A 20,624-nucleotide genomic window follows, 5' to 3' on the forward strand; every position below is an offset into this window, starting at 1 on the left:
GTATTACTCTCATTAAATGTAAATGGTTTAAATAATCCTAGGAAAAGATCTAACTTACTTAAATACCTAAAAATAAATGAAGCACACGTGGTTTTTCTACAGGAAACTCACTTTAAAGCTAATGATAATTTCACTTGGAACCCAAGTGACTTCCTAAAGCTATCTAATTCATCATATAGTAAAAATAACAGGGGGGTATTAATACTATGGAAGAAAAATATTATTAATCTGCAAGTTTTATTTAACTATGAAGACAAAGAGGGCCTTTTGTTAATAGTAAGATATAGTAATATAATCTGGACATTGGGGAACTTGTATTGGTTTCCGGGTATAGGTATAGGAACTATTAGAAAACACATAGAACTTATTAACAAAACATCTAAAGGTAACTTAATTTTGGGAGATGATTTTAACTGTATCTTAGATAGCCAGGAGACTACCAACAAAAGACCTTTTCGTATCACAGCTACAGGGAGAACTCTTAAAAAAATGGATAGATAACTTGCAGTTATTAGACTCCTTTAGTCTTAAGAATGAAAGTTCATTATTATTCTCTCATAGTGACTATAGATTTAACACTCAAACAAGAACTGATAAAATATATGTATCTCATGATTTAAAAATGAAAATATCGCATTCTTCTATAATCCCCTGTCTGACCATAACTCGCTTATTCTTAGAATTCAAATGGATTTCAAAAGACTGATAATCACCAAGAGAATTTCAGCATATTTTATTAAATTAAGAGTTTAAGCCATGGATAGATTTGGAAATAAAATATTTATTGGATACAAACTATACTAGTGACATAAATATAGTTATTTTATGGGATTCTCTAAAGACATATCTTTATGGCAAAATTATTTCTTGGTGTAATAAAGTGAAGGAATGGGAATCGGAGCTAACTAACATTCAAAAACAAATCATAGAAACTGACCTAAAGGTTTTAGACAACCCTGTTGTAAAAAAAAAAGGGGGATTGAAAAAAATTAAATAAAAAATATAATGATATCTTATTGCATTAAACCAATTTGGTCTTAGAAAAATTTAAATTTTATTTTTATTCAATCTCTCCCAAATATATGCATAATTTAGCTATGAGATTAAAAAGATCTTCCAATGCAAATAATATTACAAACATAATTCATGAAGGGGAAAACATTAAAAAAGTTTCAGATATAAGTGACATTTTGGATGATTTTAAATTTTATTTCACAAAACATTACAACAATAATGACCCACTTCATAACAATACAAACATATGCCTAGATAACTTAAATTTAAATAAAATACCAGAGAGCATAAACATGAATATTCAAAAACAAATTACGATAGAAGAAATTAATGAGAAAATTAAAATAGGTAAAAATAGCAAAGCCCCAGGCATAGATGGAATCATTATAGAAATTTATGAACTATTCCCATCATCTGTCATAGCAATATTACAAAAGACACTAAATGAAACATATTCACAAGGCACAATTCCACCATCATGGAGCTACTTATTGATTACACCTATTTTAAAGGAAAATAAAAATCCCACTTCATGTAGCTCATATAGACCTATTTCACTCCTTAATAATGACTACAAAATTCTTATGTCTATTCTGGTCAATAGGATCAAAGAATCTCTAACTAAAGTCATTAGTGATGACCAAACAGGGTTTATTTACAACAGATGCACCCATGATAACATACATAGAATCTTAACCACTGTAGATATTTTAAATAAAAAAGCTGAAGCAATAATAGTCATGTTAGATATTGAAAAAGCATTTGATCCATTAAATTGGAATTACCTATTCAAAGTTTTACAAATTTATAATTTTCCTACACAATTCATCACTCTAATGAAGAATATATATATATAGACAACCTGGCATATGTAAAATTAGGTCCATTCACATGGGAAGCAATTAAAATTACTAAGGGTACCAAACAAGGATGCCCCATGTCTCCAATATTATTTGCCCTAGCAATTGAACTTTTTTCCTCTGAGATTTGTTCAAATCCCAAAATTAAAGGCATTAACATTTATAATAAATTTAACTCCAAAATAATGTTATTTGCTGATGATATTTTACTTACCTTGTCAAACTCAGATGAGTCTCTATGTGAATTAAACTCTATTGCTGAGAAATTTCATCAGATTTCAGGTCTAAAAATTAATGCTTATAAATCGAATCACATACTATTAAATAATAAAAATAAATCAAATACTAACATAAATCAAATACTTGGTAAACAAGTTTCCTCTTTAGATTATTTAGGGATTGTTTTATGTGAAAACCTAGAACTAACTTTATCTACAAATGACAACAATATTCTGAATACCCTAAAATTATCAATAGGAAAATGGAATAAGCTCTATTTAACCTTTGAAGATAGATTACAGTTAATAAAAATTGTCATTCTCCGAAAGGTAAACTACATTACACAAGCTATCCCTATAATTCCTAGCAAAAAAATCTTAAAGATTTAAATAGAATCATTATAGGTTTCCTTTGGTACCCCCAAAAAACAGAATAGTTTATCTGAACCATATTAGGCCCTGGGAGATGGGAGGTATTAACTTTCCTGATTTAGAAACTTATATCAAACCATCCATTGTCAAAACGATAGTAAATTGGATAGATCCAAATTTTTCCTCAGCATGGAAAACATTACATACTGTTATTTTTCAAGAGGAATGTAAATTAGCAAAAAATATACAACTAAATGATCAGAATAATAAGCTCTGGTGCATTATTTGTGTTAACTTGCAATACAACTGCACCAAACCTACTAATCTAAATTATATAAATTACATTTACAATACTTTTCGGAGTTTTGTAAATAACGTTGATATCAAATTATGGTTCCAGTTATTAACTCCATTTAAAATTACAAGAAACTTTTTCAACAACATTCCTACAGATATCCTTAACTCATGGAAGAGAAACAACTTCATATGTTGGTATCAATGTATGAAAATCTAATAGTCTCAGATATGAATCAATTAATTAACACATTTAATTTATCAAGCATTGACTGGCTAGCTCTCAATACACTAATAGCTTATGCAAAAGAATTATGTAAAACAATAGATAATTCCTCATTTAGTTCCATGCCCAAATTTATATTTCATTTATATGGAATAATATATGGAGACTTTAATTGGGCAAATTTAATTTCAAACTTATATAAAATTATCATCAACTATAAAACAAAAGCTAATCAGAAATTTTGGAATTTCATCACTAAAGATCATACATTATTATCAAATGAGACCAAAAAAGATATATTCTATAAAGTTAACCTCAAATATACAATGTTGGAAAATCTTTGCATGGAAGCTCCTTCACAGAGCCTTTTATACTCCAAGTAAAATAACTAAATTTAATAACATGATTGAAACATTATGTTGGAGGTGTTCATTAAAATGTAATGCAGATTGGTCTCATATTATGTATGAATGTTCTTGTATAAAGAAATTTTGGGAAAATACTGGTGAATTTTTGCAAGCCATTTATACTGATTCTTTTATTTTGTCAAAGTTATTAATTCTCCTGAATATATATGAAGTCTCTGCAATGAAAAGGAAAGACCGGTATCTTCTTTGGACTATATTGGCAGTGCCAAAAAATGTATCACAAGGTAATGGAACTCAACTATCAGTTCAACTTTCGAGGATTTTCTAACTCTATTGAAAAGAGGTAGCTTTGTTAGAAATCAAAGTTAAGGAAATGAGAATCTTTCCTAGGAAATGGACCAACAATCCTTGGGAGAAAGTTCTCTCCCTAATTGAGACACGCAAGATGGTCACAAATTAACCTACATAAGAAGAGAAGTCGCAAGGAATCATCATTTATTTGTCCAACTGTTTGTTTAATAATGTATAGTGTCTGTATATGCAGTAATGATTTGTACTTCTTATATACAACTCACTTGAGGCCTATATACATTTGTAAATAGTTACTTAACTTAAATATTTGATTTACAAAAATCCATTAACTATGTGTAAAAAAATTATTTCAATAAAATTATTTGAACAAAAAAAAAAAAAAGAAATGACATAAATTATAACTGATATCCTACTTATAAAACTCCTTATAAATCTCATGAGCATGATGTAAAATAATCTGTTGGTGGTAATAGACATTAATATGTATTTTTAAAAAATAACCAAAATGAGAAGTATGAGCAGGGCTGTGGTTCCCAGGTTTAGGACCACTCCTTTTAGGGTGTGGCATCACCTTAACCAAGCCCAGTTGACCAGCAGGAGCTTTAGTTCAGCTATTGTTATTATTGGCAAGTTTGGCTTAACCATAAATGCTTTTTCACATGCATGCTTTTTATTCAAGAAGTACATTCACATTTCATTTATATGGTAGATAAAAAACTTATGCTACCAGTTTGTTTTTTTGTATTACTTACAATTGCTGGACATTCCCTTAGCTACCTATTTTTAAAGAATTATACCTGAATGTGATTTATTTCTGCAATAGAGCAGCAATAATATATATATTTTTTTTTGGGGGGTGAAGAAATACATATTCATGTGTGTATAGTTACCAACTTTTATTATGTATTGAATGTTTTTAGGTGATTAGGTGTGCCAGAGGATGTTAGATGAGCAGAGATTACACTTTATGTTTGTACAAACTGTCATACATATGACACTATTTTTGTTTTTTTTCCTAAATGTATTCAGCTTTGAGTATATCTGAGGCTATCTGCTCATTCCTGTTGCATGCTGGGAACTGCTGAGGACACCTGTGGACTCCGCCACTTTCTACAGTGTGTTCACCTGAATTCAAGGCCACATTCATGAGTAGCTGAGAGTGATTTGCATGCATAAGTGGCAACACACATTCATGTATTACTGAGATTCACAGAGCTAACTATAAAAGGGCCAAAACTGCATGCAAAACACATAAATGGGCCTCAGTATTTTAACACTACCATACTAACTTGCAATTAATCGAGTTAGGCAGCAAATGACAGAGCAGACTGTATTCTTTTTAATGTAAGCAAAAATAACAACAATGCTGTAATTTAATATAAAACACTTCTTATGTAAAATTAGTGAGTTACTTTGAAGAATTATTTATTTTCTGGATATGATGGACAAATTGCCATTGCTTTAGTGAATAGTGTAACACTGTCATTTGTAAGTAGAAAAAAATTACAGCAATAGTGAAAATGATTACTGAGAAAAATCCTTTATTTTGGTGTCACTTAGTGCTTGTGCATACATATGTGTTTTTAATTGTGAAGTACTGACAGGGTATGGATGTATTGTTGGCTGAACATACATACGTCTTTACTTGGAGATTTCTGAGTATAGGAAAAGAATGAAAAATGACAGTATTACGAATACAAAAATGGCAGGGTCTAAGGGAAAGATAAATCAGTTAAAAAGTGATTGTTTTACTGTTCTGAACATATTTATGATACTACAGACATTTGTATAGCACAACTTTACTTGGCTGTACTGAGATTTTGCCTTTGTATATAATTATGGGGTTTGTGCTTCCTAACTCTTTTATAGAAGAACAGGCACACATAGTCAGTGTTGTGTAGTTTGACTGATTACATCAAAAGTTTTTTTTTTTTGTATGACTGTCCGTTTTTCATGTGCAGTAATGATGCAAAACAAGAGATTAGGGCAGAGAAAGGATAACTTCAGACATGGGAAAAATTGCATCCCAGTGAAAAGCCTTAGAACATATGGGAAATGTCTGTTTGGTAAAGGGGGGATGGGCCCAAACAAGCTGAGAGAAGAAAATCATGGAATCAAGTTGTCCTGAACATTAATGCAGTGGGTGGTAGAAACTACACATTAGCACAGTGTAACAACAGGGTAAATGTATGGGAGGATGGGCTAGAAGCAAGGTGAGGCAGAATGCAATTGCCCATAGCAGTACCAGTGTGGCCTCAAACAATTATCCCATTAACACCAGATGAAGAATATCTTCTGTCCATCCATGGGGATCACTATGACACAGAAGATGATGGCACTGGAATAATCAGAGTTGGTATCGACACAGGCTGTTACCAACATCTGCTGCAACAACACTTGTCTGCTTAGGAAGGCTGGTTTAAACATAATAGTTTATGTAGAGAATCGAATGCTGACATTGAATGTTACATTAAAATTATTACAATTACTATTAACAGGTGAACCTTCTACATCTGCACAGACTGACAGTGAAGTCAGTGTGTGTGGTTAGTGTCCCCCACACCTCCTTAATTAGCATACAGTAGTGTGTGTGCACTACTTCTTTATTAATAATGTCTTCTAACCATTTTTTTACAGCAGTGGAAAAAGACCGTTCCACTATACCAATAAGTTTGGAGCATATCAGCAGCAGAATAGCTACTGAAAAGGATGATGATAGTCATATTTATGGGGCTACCTGAGGAATGTGGTACTCTATCCCCAAGTTTAGTAGCAGGATCTCACACCCCATGACATGTTAGCAACTCTGCAGGAAGTTACAGCATCACAAAGTCAAGCACATGCTGACATTATACTTGTGCTTATACTGGGAGAAAACCCCGTGCACTTCTACTCCAGTATCTCCAAACCCAGAACACTCCAAGATGATGGCAGACATTCAGAGGTAACAGTGTCCACTGTAATAGCTTTAGAATGGGTAGTTAGGTGCAGGAATGTGTTACAGTTGCTCCAGGAAACATGCAACTCAGTGGCTGCCCTGCCACAAATGTGCCATGATATTTAGGGTTCAGAGCACTGCGACAGAGATTCAGCTGTAAATGGTCAGACTTCTAAAGCATACTTGATGATTTCCAGCACTACTTTAAAATGGCGCAGAGTAGGGATAATGCAGTGATCACACTGATGTGTAGTATGGTGGCATACCAAACATGGTGGCTGCCTCCATTTGTGCACTATTTTGGACTTGCCAGACTCAATCGAAGTCGGTCTTTGTAAGGGAAGAGGACAGGGTATTCTCCGGACATGTCTGAGCAGATCAGATGAGACAAGTGCTTCTCAAAAAAGTACTGCAATTATTGTAGAACAAGCACAACAGATTTTATGCATGCCAGCCACATCAGTGTTCATCTACACCTAGCAGAATCGCTTATTCGAGATTGCGATCATGTTCCAACAGCACTGCCAGATCAGTGTCTGCAGGATCACCTGTCTCATGTAGGTCACCACATTGGGACCTACTCATCATTCATCTGTCATAGCAGCCTCTCTTTATCACTTACCCTTGTACTATTTCCTAGATTATCTTTAGGAGATGTGTGACACATTTGACCTTGACCTTTTGTGATTGAAGTGTGACATTTTTGTTATTTAAATCTGACCTGGCCACACGCATCAATGTTTAACTCGAAAGGGAATAAGTTATTAAAAACTAAATTAAAAAGGGGGGGCCTTAAGACACTTTAACCTTTATGTATTTAATTCCTGTAATGACACTGCTTAAAACCTCATGGAACTGTTGGAAGAAATATGCATGTCATAACAAATTATTGCAGTTATTAACACCAATGTTCTATGCTTTACCATTGTTGCAGTTGACCGTCACCAACAATTTAAAAGTAGTGATAGACAAGTTTTTCTGGAAACACTTACAAGGAAATTACATATTAAAATGTGTATCTTGCCACATAAACAAACAATGCTGCCTTGACACAAACAATGATATTTTTTTGCCTCTGAGGCCACAAATTATTGTCTGTGACAAAATAAAATAATTTGATGTGCAGTACCTCAACAGAGAACACGCAATTTAAACTGAGAACATATTGCCTAATATGAAAAACAGTATGGTAATTTTTCATTCACTTGCAAGGTATGAACCCAAGTTAAATATTGAAGTACTTTTATATTTAGGCACACCACCTCTTCATAGGAGATTACTAGGCTATCGACCCGGAGGTCATTTTAAGCCTAGCTATTTCAACCCAATGTAATACAGCAGAAGTACTAGTCATTACCCAAGATTGGATTTAGTGATGAATGGCCATGTCCAGGAGGGTTGTGGGCACTACCCTCGGTAAGAATTTATGGTGCCCCATCCACTTATCCTGGTTCCTCTTGAACAGTGCCATAGAGGTACTCTGTTTTACATGAATTGATAACCTGTTCCAAAAACGTGGCAGTTGCTGGGAGATAAATCTGTCCCTCCAGCATGTTCTGTTTAAGTCTCAGGCCATATTCAAGTCCCTGGAATGAGTAGCCCTAGACCCATTTGATTTATGGATAATGCAGTAAATTCATTAGGTTTGGGTCTTGGGTTGCTCTGTAGGCCACTCATAAGTCTCCCCTAAGAAGTCTGTACGATACAGACTATAGTGTCAGGGACCTAAGTCAGCCCATGTAAGGCACATGCTGAAGGCCCTTGATCTTCTTTGTTAGAAACCTCTGAGGTGTTTCTAATTGTTGCAGGTGCTTAGTGAGGTACATACCAAATGGGTATTGTACTCAATTTTGGGCTGGATAAGTGGAGAGTAAAGGGAGGTTATAACTTCTTTTGCTCTTGAGATGATGCCTTTACTAATCAAATGAGCTATGTGGAAAGCTTTCTTTACAACAGTAAACATGTGGTGCTCGAATTTAAGGTCATGGTCAACCTGTAATCCCAGGTCCCTTACCACTTCATGGTTACTTAGGGTATTGTTGTTGATTTGATAGTGGGAAGGGAGATTGTTTCTGCTGAAGTTACTGATAATGCATTTCTTTGCCTTCACTTTGAGACCATGACTAATACACCAGTCACTAGTCTGTGTGAGACCCTCCTGGAGTATGCTAACATCATTTGGGGATTGAATTATTGCACCTAGTTTGCAGTCATCTGCAAACTTGATCAGCCATAACACTTTAGTTTTGACCTGAACTTCTGAGAAGTATTTGCCAAACAGTAGGGAGCCCAGCACTGACTCCTGTGACACCCATCTGGTAACATGTCTGCTGGTTGATGTGGAGTCACCCTCTTTGATACTGTGTGTCTGGTTTGTGAGCCAGTTGGCAAGCCATCTTACAATGAAGGGGTTTACATTCAGTTTGCTATGTTTATTGGTAATGCCTGAATGTGGGATTGTGTCAAAAGCCTTTGCCAAGTCAAGATATGCTGTGTGTGCAGATTTCCCTCATCAATGGCCCTGGTCACACTTTCAAAGAAATCCCCAGACTTTACAGGCAGGATCTGCCCTTAACAAAGCCAAATTGGGTAGGATCCAGGGTTTGGTGGTATCCTATGTCTTTATGATGTCCTTAATAATAAGTTCCATGGCCTTACAGATGAGACTGGTCAGGCTTATGGGTCTGCTGCTAGGTAGTATTTGTGGAGGGGAACAACTTTAGCTGTTCTCCATTCCAAAGGAACAAAGCCTGTGGTTAGGCTATAATTAAAAAGGGTACTTAGTGGTGATGCTAGTTCATGTTTAGCTTGTTTAGAAGACAGCCTGGTATGTCATCTGGTCCCATAGAGGCCGTGTTCTTTGCCTTGGACAGGGCTTTGAGGACCTGTTCTTCAGATATGTAAGGTGGAGAGAAAGTTTGGGGGAGGGTTTATTGTAAGTTAGGAGGGGTAAAAGTGAAATTTTCACCAAACCTATCTGCTAGCAGGTTTGCTATTTCTGTGGGGCCAGTGTGTGTGAAATAACATTGACCACCAGTTCTGCACCTGCTTGGGTCCTACCCTTTTAGTTTATGTACATAGCTGTAAAAGGCCTTATGGTTATCCTTGGCTGTACTTGCTAGGTTTCTGTCAAAGGAGCTCTTGGAGGATTTGACAAGTTGTCTTACTTGCCTGTTAATGCTGAAGAGGGTGCTTTTCCATTGTTGGGTCCTTGTCTTTGTTTTCTAGGACAGCAACATTTTGTATTTATTTTATAGTCTGTTGATGCTGGAAGTCCACCATGGCAGCTTGATTTTATGTGGGGCTCTGGCTTTGATTCTATCTGGTACAACCAAGTTTATACACTTATGCAAGGGATTGTACATGACATTAGTGCAAGCTTTGGCATAGTTACTACTTTCAGCTTGGGGTGGGTCTTGGAATGCATTTATACCTTCACCTAGCAGGGTATGGTTTGCCTTGGTGAAGTTTTTTAATCTGATTTCACCCTTTCTGAGCTCTGGTGTTCATAGGTTCATACTAGGCTATCTGCCCTAGGGCATTTATAAGCCTAGCCAGAGTGTGTTTGGCTTTCGCCACCCATTTTAAATTAATTTTGCTATGCCTTTTTTTGAGGTTAGTATACTGTGCCTCTGTCTAACAGTGACACAGAAGTGATACCCGGGGTAAACCTACGATCTCCCATCCACTCATCAAGATTCCTCTTGAAGAGAGTCAATGAGGGACTCTGCCTAACCTGTACTGGGATTTTATTCCAGAGTGAAGGGAGCCTCTGGGTTATGAATCTGTCCCTCCAGCATGTCCTATTTATTTCAGTGCTGAGGTTTAAGTCTCTCGGGCATGTAGCTCGATGGGATTTGGATTTTCTGAGGTGCAGCATGTCCATTAATTCCGGGTTGGACATGGCTTTATCGTCAGGCACAGATCGCCTCTGAGCAGGCGGTATGCCACTGAGTAGAGCTGGAGTTTCTTTAACCGGGCAGCATATGGCATCTGTTTGAGCCCTTTGATCCTCTTGGTGAGGTACTTTTGGGGTCTTTCCAGTTGCTGCAGGTGTCTGGTAAGGCACATCCCAAAAGGGGCATTGTACTCAATTATGGGCCTGATGAGGGATGAGTAAAGAGGCACGATTACCTCCCCTGATCTAGATGTGAATCCCTTCATGATTAGGTGGGCTATATAAAATGTTTTTCTAACCACTTTGGCCACGTGGTTGTCAAATGAGAGATTGCTATCAACTTGGGTCCCCAGGTCCCTAATTACTTCTTCTGTACTTAATAGATTACCACCTATGTGGTAATTTGTGGGCACTTTGTTTTTGCCAAAGGGGATGACTATACACTTTTTGGCGTTTAGCTTGAGGCCATGGCTCTGGCACCAGTTGTCTGTTTCTATGAGGCCCTTTTGGAAGATGCTTGTGTCGGCCGGAGTGTCGATTATTGCGCCCAGTTTGCAGTCATCTGCAAACTTGGTCAGCCACAATCCTTCCATGTTGACCTGTACCTCCGAGAAATATATACCGAACAAGAAAGGTCCCAGGACTGAACCTTGTGGGATGCCACTTGTAACTGGTTTGGAGTCTGACATGGCTCCAGCAATTCTAACCATGTGGGTTTTGTCCTTGAGCCAGTTTGCAGCCCATCTAGTGACATAGGGGTTTATATTTAAGCTGGTGAGCTTATCATTAATGCCCAAGTGGGGTATTGTATGGAAGGCTTTTGCGAGGTCCAGGTAGGCTGTGTGGACCACCTTCCCCTCGTCAATGGCCTTGGTGACTGTTTCAAAGAAATCAACCAGGTTTAAGAGGCAGGATCTGCCCTTAACAAAGCCAAACTGGGTAGGATCCAGTGTCTGTAGGTCCCCAATATCTTTATTTATGAGGTCCATGATGATTCTTTCCATAGCTTTGCAGACCAAGCTAGTCAGGCTTATGGGGCGATAGTTTCTAGGATCCGTTGAGGCACCACCTTTGTGGAGAGGGACCACTGTTGCTGTACGCTACTCTTTGGGTACATATCCTGTAGTAAGACTGAGATTGAACAGTAGTTTTATGTTTGGGTTTAGCTCTTCTTGGAGTTCATGTAGGACGCAGCCCGGGACACCATCTGGTCCCATTGATGCTGTGTTTTTTGCTTTGGAGAGGGCAGCTCTTACCTGAGCATCTGAGATGTCAGGGGGGCAGCACCCTGCTGGGATAGGTATTTGCCCTTTTGGTGGGGAGTTTGCGCTGAACCTGTCAGCTAGGATGTTGGCAATGTCTGTGGGTTTGGTGTATTTTTTGTCATTTTGGACTAATTCTGAGCATATCTGGGAATTCCCACCCATGTTCCTAACATAACTAAAGAAAGCCTTGTGATTATCCTTAGTGTCCTGTGCAATTTTTCTCTCAAAGCTGGCCTTAGACGATTTTATGAGTGCCCGTAGTTTTTTGCTAATACTGATCAGAGATGCCTTCCCTTTTTGGGATTTTGCTCTGTCATGTAGTAGCTTCCTCCTTCTATTGTATAGTTTGTTTATGGATGGGATCCACCAGACAGGATGCCTGCCTTTGGAGGATTGGGACTTGGTTTTATTTGGGATTGCATGATCCATGCATTCCTGAAGGTGTTCATAGAATGCATTTATAAAGGATTCTGTGGTCTGGGCCGTATTTTTCACAGGCCCGGGGGCTTTGAAGGATTTCACCTCGGTTTTGAGGAGTGTGAAATTTGCATTAGAGAAGTTTTTCACTGTGGTTTTCAGGGCAGGGTGTGGAGTCGGGATGTGAATATCCAGTGAGATTAGTTTATGGTCTGATCTTACCAGTGAGGGATACACATCTGGTCTGGAGCATAGAGTCCACATGTTGGTGATGATCAGGTCCAGTATGTTTTCCCCTCTTGTGGGAGTGGTAACAAGTTGTTCCATAGCATTTCAGTTTATAAATTCTAGGAACCTTTGGGCTAGGGTGTTGGAGCTAGAGTAATGCTCCCAGTCTATGTTTGGGTAGTTGAAGTCGCCCAATATAATGGTATTTGGAGAGACCTTCATGTTTTCCAGTGTTCTCAGGAAGGCCGAGTGGGGTTCCTTGGTTTGGGAGGGTGGTCTGTAGCAGGCTATAAACTGGAAGGCAGTTTTACCCACTGTTAGTTGCACATGGATAGTCTCTGATGCTTTGTGCTGTGAAACCAACCTGGAGGTGTGGGTATCTTTGATGAATATTGATACTCCCCCTCCTTTTGTGGTTCGGTCCAAGTTTTGGGGCCGAAAAGCATGGTATGAGGTATAACCTGGTAGTGCTGGTGTGCTCTTGGGAGCCTTGAACCAGGTTTCTGTTACTGCACAGATATCGATGTTCTCCATGCTAAGGAGAGTTTTGAGTGCGTGCATCTTAAGGTTTAGACTTCTGGCATTGAGTAGCATTACTCTTAGTTTCTTATCCCTTGTGATACCTATGGAGGTGGGTTTGTCTTTTGAGCCTTGCCTAAAAAAGGCACTATGGGGGCAGCAAGAGTCTCTGCCAATATCCAAAAGCCCAGGGATGACAGGTGCAAGCTGTCCCTAGCGAAGCATCGTGGCTTGTCGAGCATGTCATCCCAGGCTGACAGGCATTGGATCCCCTTTGAATGACACCAATACTTAAGCCAGTTGTTGAAATTGATCATCTTGTCTTCATATTGTGGCATCATTCTTGGTGAGGGTAAGATGCTACTCAAGGTCAGGGTCATACTGGCCTGGGCTACATGCTCAGAGAGCTCGTGTATGTCTCTCTTCATGTAGTCCAGGGAGGTACGTCTCAGGTCATTCACACCAGCATGGACAATGACTGAGTCATATTTGTACTTGCCTTGGAGTGACCTGAGTGCTTGTGTTATGTGGCGGATCCTAGCACCCGACAGGCAGCTCACCGTGACCTTCTCCTTGTTCAGCCTAGTGAGCAGGACGTCAGTGTGCCTGACGATAGAGTCACCTATTACAAGTGTATCAGGTGTGTTGTTTAGCCTTAAGGGCTGTGACTGTTCGGCACACTGGCTTTGTGAGCTATGTGTTGCACGTGTTTTGTTTTGGGGTAGCGGTTGCTTGGCTGTCTGCTTTGGAGGTCTCTGCTGCTTAGGCAGATTTTTATTTAGAGCCTCTGAGTATGTTTTTGTGTGTTTATGTGTTTGGTTTGCTGTCATGGTAGGTCTATGTGAGATTGGAATTGTAGTGAGTGTGGTTTCCTTCTCCTACTGACTGGTTATGCCAGTACTAAGTTGAGAGAGCTTAGCCTCCAGTTTGGCTATATGGTTGCATCTCTCACATGTGTTGGAATTTGTTGGGAGGTAGAGAGGGTTGTCTGTGTACATGAGGCAGTTGTAACATTGCCTCAAAATTCCCAGATTCACCAGCTGGACCGGAGAGGAGATTGACAACTGACCTTTGGACATGCTAGAATAGTATTGGGAATTCCTTTATAATTGAAAAAAAGGGCCAATGGGGAACAAGGTACTCAAGGGGAGTTTGTGAGGGTGTAGTGCTTTTAATTTTTTAGTGCTGACTTATATAATTGCTTTCGTGAGCAAGTGCCAGGTAACCTAAATGCAATGTGTTACAGGTAACTTAAATGCAAAAAATGACAAACAGTAACTTTCTTTCAAGTGAAACAAGGAAATAAGTACAGTAAGCAAAGCAGATATCACTAGGGATCCACAGAAGCACTGAAAAGCCACGTTTTAGGTGGAATTAGCGTTTCAGGGAAATAACAAGCAAACAAGTCAGTTTGAAGATGACTGGTGGTCAGTTTTAACTAATGAGGGTCCAACAGTTGCAGCAGTGCACCTTGACATGTTGGGGAGGACTAGATCTAGAATGTTTGTTGCTCTTGTTGGGGTAAGGGCAATTTGCTCCAGGGCATTTGAATTCACAAAGTCAAGGAACTTTTGTGCTAGCAAGTTTTGGCTAGAGTATGTTTTCCAGTTGATGGTGGGATAATTGAAATCTCCCATAGCCAGTGTGTTTGGTAAAATTTGGATTGTCTTCAGTTTGGATAAGTAGGCTTCATGGATGTCGTGACCCATGGAGGGAGATCTATAACTGGCTGGGACTTAAATATGGTGTCTTACCCGCCATAACCTGGGCCTGGAGTAACTCCATGGAATTGTCCAGTCTAACTAGATAGGAGGTGAATTATCTTTAATATAGATTGAAACACCACCTCCTTTGGTTTTCGCATGTTTATTTTGTGGTCTAAAGGTGTTGAAGGCATTGTAACTTTGCAGGGCCAGAGTTCTTTCCGAGGCCTTAAACCAGGTTTCTGTGACTGCCCAAACATCAAAATCTTCTAGTGATAGAAGTGCTTCCAGGGAGTGCAGTTTTGGTTTTATACTCCTAGCATTTAGCAGCATGAACCTTATTTTGTTCTGTTTGGTTAATTTCACATCGGTAATGTTTTCGAGACCTTGCCTAAGAAAAGCACTATGGAGGGCAAGAGCCTTTCCCAGCAGCCAAAAGTCTAGGGGTTCCAGCCTCAAACCATCTCTGGCAAAGCAGTGAGGTTTGTCGACCATGGCTTCCCTAGCTGACAGGAACAGCATCCCCTTAGAATGAGACCAAAAATTAAGCCAGCTATTGAAATTGATCATTTTTTGTTTATACTGTGGAATCATTCTAGGTGAGGGTAGTATGCTGCTCAAGGCTAGGGACATACCTGCCTGGAACACTTACTCAGAGAGCTTGACCATGTCTCTTTGCATATAGTCCAGCAAGGTATGTCTTAGGTCATTCACACCAACATGAACTATGACAGAGTCATAATGGTACTTGTTGCTGAGAGACCTGACTGCATGTGTGATTTGGCAAATCCTGGCACCAGACAGGCAGTTGATGGTGACTTTCTCCTTGTCCAACCTGGTGAGTGGGACATCTGTGGATGTTCATCATGTTTCACTGTTACAGTCCTTACAAAATGGGTTATCCGGCTCCCGGTAGCCCACAGTTGGCCAGAATACCAAAGTCCTTGGTATATGATGTTGGCTGCCCTCGGTTTAGGCCTGATATCAGGACACCAGCTACAAAAGAAGGCAGCCAATGCCATTTCCTCAGTCTTTCTTGCCAAGGAGCCCAAAGCAGAAGCATTTTGCATGAGTGCCGGTCGGCCGAATACCTTCTTTTTGTATTCCGACCGCTTAGTTGAAGACATCCTCAGATAAGTACCCCATTGGGGACCCACTTTTCTTGCTTTAACAAATGTCAGAGAAAGTTAATAACTGTCTTGCCTATGGAAAACAGATTCTGCACCGTGATTTTCACTCCTATTGTATTACTTGTTTGGGCCTTGAGCACGGTGTCCCTAATTGTGTTCTCTGTGCTTCTTTCAACCCGCGTACCATATGCTGTAGAGCTAGGATCTTGTTCAAGCATTTTTGAGTTTGGCCTAAGTTCGTCAGTATGGTGTCTTCTGGCCTCCCGACTTCAGATGTTCCTAAGAAGTGCAAGGATAAGGACCGCGACAGGCTTAGGGTCAATGTCCCTGTTAAGTTGGTTGTCGGCCCAGCAGTAGTCAGTGCCCCTGCAGTCCGCAGATGTTCAGCAGCAGGCATCTGCGGAGACCTTACTGCAGGCTTTCACTTCGTCTTCTGACCCTCTGCCAGTTGCCGCCTCTGATGGATCTGGAGCCGCTAATCAGGCACCGGCTTCTGAGGCTTCTTTTCTCCACTCTGAGACCAGTTCCAGACTGATGACCTTGATTCAAACTTCTGCGGTGACTATGCCTCCCGAGTCCCTCTGGATTTCTAGCAGGCCATCCAGCCGAAAATCTACTTCTAAGCAGGCGTCTGCCTCCCCTCAGATGCCTCAGGCTCAGATTGTTAAAATGGCTAGTGATGTCTTGACCCTTATCAAGGGCTCTCAGCCACCTCCTTCTAAAAGGATTAGGGAATTGTCCCCAGAAGCTTTCTCTGAATCAGACTCTGAGGTTTCCAGCAACTCTGCTGATGAAAAGGGAAACTCTCCACTTTTTTCTGGTTTTGAGGATTCTGATGCAGAAGACTCCATCCCTTCTGCCTCCCCTCCAGAAGATTTTTCTTTTGGAGATACTCTGAATACTCTTAGGGAGCATTACAAATGGGAAAGTCAGGACTACCTTCAGTCTAAGAAACGGATTAGGGAATTCTTGGATTTGCCACAGCATAAGCCTTTGGCTATCTCTCCAGTTTTGGAAGTTATTGATGATATTTTCGTGGAGAACACTGACTCCTAATTCTGTTCCTCCTGCTCTCAGAAAGCCTGACAGGTATTATAGAGTTCCTGATTCTCATCAGTTCCTTTTCAAGAATCCTACTGCTGATCCAGAGATTATTTCTCAGGGCCCTAAGGGTGTTAAAGCCACGGTTGCTAAAAATCCTGTTCCTTCTGACAGAGAATCTAGGGCCTTGAATAGATGGGGTAAAAAGGTTTATACTTCTTCCACCCTGGCTATTTGGTCTGTTAATTGTCTTTTTCATATGCTTAAGTATCAGCAGCATATGTTGGAGGCTATTAAGGCTAAAATTGCTGGTGTCCCTTCCCTGATGGAGAGTAAGGACATGCAAGATTTATTGAATTCTTCCACTCTTGTCACTAAACATTCTCTACATTGTGGTTTTGACACTTTGGAGGCTTCTTGCAGGGCAGCAGCCACTGGTTCTTGTCATTAGAAGACATGCTTGGCTCAGTGAACAGCCCCTTTCTGAACCTGTCAAATCTAAATTATTGGATGTGCCTTTGCACAAGGACAATCTTTTTGGTAGCAAAGCAGAAGAGGTTTGAAAAAGTTGGAGGATAAGGCCAAATCTATGCAAACTTTTAAGGACTTTCTGCAAGTTCAGCCTCCTTATTTTAGTAGACATTACCCTTATAAGAATTGGACTACTACTGATCCTAGTAAACAGGGTCGCACTAGGCCTAGGTGTTACAGGTCTTCTAGGGGACAGACTTCCACCCCTCAAAAAGCTAAGCACTGGCAGGCTTCCTCTTCAAAATTGGGGAGTTCTAAGCAAACTTCACAAAGCAAGCATTCCCAATGACTCTGGCCCTCCCCTGCCTGCCTCTGCGGGCCCAGGGTTTCCTTTGGAGGGAAGGTTAGCCATGTTTGCAAATGTCTGGTTCACCATCACAGATGACACATGGGTGCTCAAAATAGTATCCCAAGGCTGTAAGTTCTCCTTTCACACCTTTCCTGTCCACCAAGGATACCCAGATATTCCCCCAAATCAAAGGACAGAAGCAGAAAAACAAGTTTCTTCTTTACTAAACCTGGGAGCAATAGAGCCAGTTCCTGCACCACAGATAGGCCAGGGCTTCTACTCAAGACTTTTCCTGGCTCCCAAAAAAGGGGGCACCTGGCGCTCTGTTCTGGATTTGTCCATTCTAAACACATTTCTGGTTATTCCCAAATTCAAAATGCTCACTTTTCAGCAGTTGCTGCCAATGCTGGCCAATGATTTCTGGCTGGTGACTTTGGATCTCAAAGAAGCTTATTATCTGCACATCCCAATAAGGGAAAGCCTGCAGGCAGTTCCTTCATTTCAGGGTGGGGAACAGGCACTTCCAATTCTCTGCACTGCCCTTTGGCTTATCTACTGCTCCCAGAGTTTTTAATAAATGCCTGGCTCCAGTCATTGCTTTTTGCATACAAAGAAGCATTCAAATTTACCCTTACTTGGACGATTGGCTTATTCATGCAAACTCTCCAGAGCAACTTCTAAAGGATTTGGACTTTGTGAAGAACCTTCTCACCTCTTTGGGTTACACTATCAACAAAAAGAAGTCAAAATTGGTACCCACCAGGGACATTATATTCCTGGGAGTGAGCCTGAACACAGCCGCCTAGAATGGTATTCCTCCCTCAATAGAAACAAGTGGATCTTTCAAATTACTTCAAAAATTTGGCAAGCATGACCCAGCTCTCTGCAAGGCAATTTCTGCAAGCCCTGGGATTCATGGCTTTATGTATTCTGATGATTCCATATGCCAGACTGCATATGCAGAAAATACAATGGTACCTCAAAAACCTTTGGTGTCAGCACACTCCGGATTCAGACTTGATACTTCCTCTGATTCCCTGCCTGCAGACAGAGTTCCTTTGGTGGGTGATGGCCTATGCACAGAACAAAGGCCTGCCTTTCCGCCCACCACCTGCCAGCCAGACTCTCACCACAGATGCCTCAGACTATGCTTGGGGAGCACATCTAGAGGGCAGATGCATTCAGGGGACTTCAAACTCTCAACAGGTTTATTTGCACATAAATCTGAAGGAATTGATGGCAGTCCAGCAGGCTTTAATGGCATTCAAACATCTTCTCTGTCCTGGTACTCTTCTGGTCAGGACAGACAACACCACAATCATGTGGTACATCAACAAGCAGGGAGGGACGCACTCTTACCCCCATGCAAGCATGATACTATGGTCCATAGCAGCTTCCATGGGCATTCATCTGATAGCTCAGTTTCTTCCAGGAAGGCTCAACACCTTGGCAGACTGGTTGAGCAGGCAGGTCCTGGATCCTCTCGAGTGGCAACTAAACAACACCATCTTCTATCACATCACTCGGCATTGGGGCATACCACAGGTGGATCTCTTCTCATCTCCAACCAACCACCTTCTTCCAACCTTTTGTACCAGGGATCATCACAACAAAGCTTGGAAAGTGGATGCTCTGTCCTTCCCCTGGTGCACCTCTCGATCTATGCTTTCCCTCCTTTGCCTCTTCTTTCCAGAGGGCTGTTACAGATAAGAGATGAAAAACCAAGGGCCATCATCATAGCTCCAGACTGGCCCAGACAACATTGGTATCCACTATTTTGCAGTCTCTCCCAATCTCAGCCTTGGCATCTTCCCCTGATACCAGATCTGTTAGTTCAGGATGGGGGAAGAATTCTGCATCCTCATCTTCAGACTTTGCATTTGGCAGCTTGGCTCATAATTTAAACCTTTCCCAACAAGTGTTTGAGGTCCTTTGTGAGGCCAGGAGGCCTAGCACTAGGAAATCTTATGCAGATAAGTGGAAAAGATTCTCCATTTGGATTCAGACTAGAGGGGAAGACCCTTCTAAACCTTCTCTTCCTCTCATTCTTGACTGGCAAGCTTGCTTAATGGTGGACTTTCTTTTTCTTCTATCAAAATCCATGCCTCGGCTATTTCTGCTCAATGTTCCTTTGAGCATCCCATTCCGCTCATCCTTTGATGAAACAGTTCTTCAGGGGAGCTAGCAATTTGAAGCCTCCCAGAAGGGCACCTACTCCTGCTTGGGATCTCTGTTTTGTACTTGAGAAACTTACTCTGTCTCCTTTTGAACCAGCTGCCTCAGCAGACCTGAAGTTTCTCTCCTGGAAAACTGCCTTTCTTTGCTAGAAGAGTTTCTGAGCTGGAGGCCTTAATGGCAGTAGAGACATTTATCATCTTTCATGTGGATCGGGTTTCTCTTCGAGCTAATCCCTCCTTTATGCCTAAGGTGGTTTCTAGCCTGTCTCTTAACCAGTATATCCACCTGCCTACCTTCTTTCTTAATCCTCAGAATAAAGGGGAAAGGTTACTGCAAACAAGCAGAAACCTGCTCAGACGCAGGGCCTAAATACCAGAAGCTAAAACTTGAAAGAAACTCTAACAAAATTCAAAAGAATCCATGAGGATGCTTATTCCAAGCCCTAAACCAGCCTCCCTTTACTAGTCCGGTCCCAGTTAACACAATTCTCTTACAATAATGCAGATAGGCCCCTTCCAATCCAAGTTGGCCTGGAAAATGTGCTCAGAGCAAACAAACTACTATGAACAGTTCCAGAAGCAGAAGGCCTGGATCTGGACTATGCTGCAGCTACTAGATTTCCTAGTTTCATCAGGAAACACTAGAGAATGTTTAACACAGCAGAAAAATAGCAGGGAGACATTGAAAAAATGGTTAAAATGGCAGAAAATCAGACAGGAGGCTCCAAAAATGATTTAATCAGGTAACAGGTCAGTTAAGTATTGCTTGGTGGGAAGACCAGAGCAGGCAAAACAGATAGCTTTAAAAGAGTGAAGAAAATATC

Source organism: Protopterus annectens, chromosome 15.part0 (assembly GCF_019279795.1).
Source record: "Protopterus annectens isolate FY-2018-M chromosome 15.part0, PAN1.0, whole genome shotgun sequence".
NCBI lineage: Eukaryota > Metazoa > Chordata > Ceratodontiformes > Protopteridae > Protopterus > Protopterus annectens.